The sequence below is a fragment of the Triticum aestivum genome, chromosome 7D, assembly GCF_018294505.1.
Source record: "Triticum aestivum cultivar Chinese Spring chromosome 7D, IWGSC CS RefSeq v2.1, whole genome shotgun sequence".
NCBI classification, from domain to species: domain Eukaryota; kingdom Viridiplantae; phylum Streptophyta; class Magnoliopsida; order Poales; family Poaceae; genus Triticum; species Triticum aestivum.
In genome coordinates, this window is record NC_057814.1 from 424,991,005 (window position 1) to 424,994,848 (window position 3,844).

Here is a 3,844-nt window from a genome sequence, read left to right on the forward strand (position 1 = left end):
GGAGCTGAGTGGAAATTAGTCGGATCAACAAACAGTTTTTTTATCAGTTGTAGTGGTCAAACCTTGTCTGGCTGGTTGTTGTCGCTGAAAGGTTTGACTCTCCTGGCGCCCCTGGGGTTGTCCTTGTTCCCGGTGATGCCCCTCAGCCACTGTTTTGGCCTCCACCTCCTCCGGATGAACCCGAGCGGTATCACCAGCCCCGGAGTACATCCACATGGAATGATCACGAGCTTGGAGTGGTTGAATGCGCCGACTGAGGAACACCTCCAGCAGATCCATGCCGGTACACCTTGGTTGATCATTTGAACTACCCTCTCGACCAACATGCCCGTCTCCGCCTTCTCTGCGGCGGTCACTTTCAATGAAGATGGAGTTTCAACACGATCAAAAGAGAAAGGGGGAAGTCCAGTCGACTGGCCTGGGGTCACGATATCCTGGCAATAGAACCAGGTCGACTGCCAGCCCCTGACCGACTCAGGAAGAGTCATCGAAGGGAAGGAACTCCTCTTCCTCTTCTAAATACCCAGACCCCCACACATCTGGATAACATGGGTTTTCTTGTCGTTCGAGTTCGCTTTCTTCACTGTTTGGGAGCGGATAGTGAAAATGTGCTTGAAAGACCCCAGTGCGGTCGACACCCCAGGAAATTCTCGCACATGGACACGAATGCGGTGAGATATATGATGGTGTTGGGAGTGAAATGATGGAGTTGAGCCCCGAAGAAATTCAAGAAACCTCGAAAGAAGGGGTGTGGAGGAAGCGAGAAGCCGCGGTCGACATGAGTGGCGAGCAGAACACACTCACCCGGTCGCGGCTGTGGCTCCGTTTCCCCCTCCGGCAGCCGCGCAGACTCATGGACGATCAGCCCTAACTCGGCCATATCGTCCAAGTCTTCCTGCCGAAGTGAGGATCGGATCCAATCTCCCTAGATCCAACCCGATGGCAGCCCCGAGCGCGATGAAGATCCCCGATTCGTCTTCTTGCTTTTCGCCGCCCCCGTCGCCTTCTTCGCGCGTTCCAGCGCTGCCGTCTTCTCCTTCCCCATGGCGGTGGAGCGGCGGCGTCGAGAGTGGAGAAGCTGAACGAGGCAAAGGAGCAAGAGGAAGAAGAAGGAGAATGGGCATGCACAGTGTGGATGCCTCGGCCTCGCCCATTTTAAAGGCCTACTTCCGAGTGGCTGACGCGTGGGTCCGGACGATCCTGTCAAATCCCTTAAACAGTCGCACACGGGATACGTGGCGAAAAAGGTGGCACAGAAATCGAAACGTCCTACTTATCTACTCCGCTTACCACGGCGTGCTCCGCCTGGCGCGCTTCCACCAAAATTTTGAATCCCGCGAAATCCGGGATCCTCTACAACCGATCACGCCAAAGATTCCATGTCAAAGATAACATTCGATGGATGACGTTATAAAACCAGTCCGTCATTTCTGAATCGATCAAGGTGACTGAAACGAAGCCGAAGTTCCAACAACTGGCATCCATTTGGAGATGAAAGCAAGAGTCAAAGCAAGGTCAACTTCAACCTTCTTTTCACTCAGACCTCAATCCATTCGGGGGCTAATGATGAGGGCATAGACCTGGGGTAGGGTAATAGGCCTGACCTATACCTCCTACCTAAGGTCCTTGTCCTAGAAGCAAAGAGGTTCAGAAGTAAATAGAGGGGACCCAATGAAGGTACCGAGTGCAATCCACTCGACCTACCATTCACTCGGAGACCCCCCCCCTATTTAGGTCACTCGACCACTAAACCACTCGACGTGCAGAAGACCTAAAGCCACTCGCGTAGCAACGGTCGGGCATTTACTCTTAGACTTAATAGTCATTTATATTACTTTACTACAGACGTTACCTGTAACGCTCCTTCTTTATGAACATTGAACCCTATGTAACGGAGGGGAGCTGGGGTCCTGGCGCACTCTATATAAGCCACCCCCTCCTCTGGGACAAGGGTTCGCACCCCCTGTAACACACACACACACGCATATAATCCAGTCGACCGCCTCCGGGCTCCGAGACGTAGGGCTGTTACTTCCTCTGAGAAGGGCCTAAACTCGTAAAACTCGTGCGTACAGCTTCTCCATAGCTAGGACCTTGCCTCTACATCCCTACCCCCATTCTACTGCCAGACTTAGAACCACGACAGGGGGCACCCTAGAACACACAAGTTGATCATTGATCTCTCTTAGCCGTGTGCGGTGCCCCCTCCACCATAATCCACCTCGGTCATATCGTACCGGTGCTTAGACGAAGCCCTGCGTCGGTAGCATCATCATCACCGTCACCACGCCGTCGTGCTGACGAAGCTCTTCCCGGAAGCTCTACTGGATCGTGAGTTCGCGGGACGTCACCGAGCTGAACGTGTGCTGAACGCGGAGGTGCCGTACGTTCGGTGCTGAGGATCGGTCGACCGTGAAGACGTACGACTACATCAACCGCATTGTTATAACGCTTCCGCTTATGGTCTACGAGGGTACGTAGACGAGACTCTCCCCTCTCGTTGCTATGCATCACCATGATCTTGCGTGTGCGTAGGATTTTTTTTGAAATTACTACCTTCCCCAACACTTGGCACATGTGATATGTATGTATGGTCTCGTTTGCTTGTCAGTCATACCTCTTCTTATGCACATGGTTGCTGTGTCGTTGAGATTCTTGTCATATACCTCTCTTGGTGTAAGATTCTCCGGGTCAACAACTTGGTAGCCATACTCCAAGATCTCCAACATCTCGTCATTTCCATATTGAAGATGGTCCTGCATAGCAACTCTCCACAAAGCAAAATCGGTAGTTTCATCAAGTAAAGGAGGTTTGCCTTGAGGGTTATACTTGGGTTTCTCTATTTGAGATCTTGCATAAAGCCAAGGAACACTAGAGTGTTCATTGCTAGGAGGTTGTTGGCCTAGTGAAGGAGTAGGCACAGCTGGCCTCGAGGCCGCACCACCAGAAAGTGGTGCAAGCATCGTGGTTAGTGTGGCTAACCTCATTTGGACCAAGGCCTCAAGAGAGGCATCATGCTCCTCCTTTTGCTTCGCAAGAGCTCGTTCCATATCCTCTCTGAAGTGAAGGACTTGGCTTCCGTGGAAGCCACGCCCGTATTCTTCGGATCTGCAACAAGGGGGGTCCCATCAGGGTTCATCTCGCTTTAGGGCGGTTAAGCCACAAGAATAGAGCACGAGGCTCTCATACCAATTGAAAGGATCGAGATGGACCTAGAGAGGGGGGGGGGGTTGAATAGGTACAATTACAAATTACAATTATTACTTAGCAATTTTAGGCAATAATGCGGAATATGAAAGTGAGCCTAACAATCGCAAGTGTGATGCTAAGAGCTAAGCAAGACAAACAAGTAACACAAGTATGTAAGTAGGCAAGCACAATAAGATATAAGTAAGTGCTAAGAGACAAGTAATCACAAGTAGAGAGTTAGGGTTAGGGATAACCGCAACTCCGGGAGACGAGGATGTATGCCGATGTTCACTTCCTTGGAGGGAAGCTACGTCACCGTTAGAGAGGTGGATGTTACTAGGAAGGCACACCAATGCCATGAAGGCTCACCCTATTCTCCCTTTGAGACAACACCACAGAGGCGTTTCTCAACCACTAGTGTGGTAGACCTTGGGGTGGTCTCCAAACCCTCACAAACTTTTCCGGGGGTAATCACAATGGTCGATTTCTCTCCGAAAGACTCCTACCGCCTAGGAGTCTCCATCCTCCAAGAGTAACAAGAACGGTGGGTAAAAGCTCAAGACTTGCTCAAATCACGAATTCCTTTGGTGCAAAGAAGGGGAAGGAGTGGATCTATCCCTTGATAGGACAACTTCTCTCAAATGTTCTCAAATCC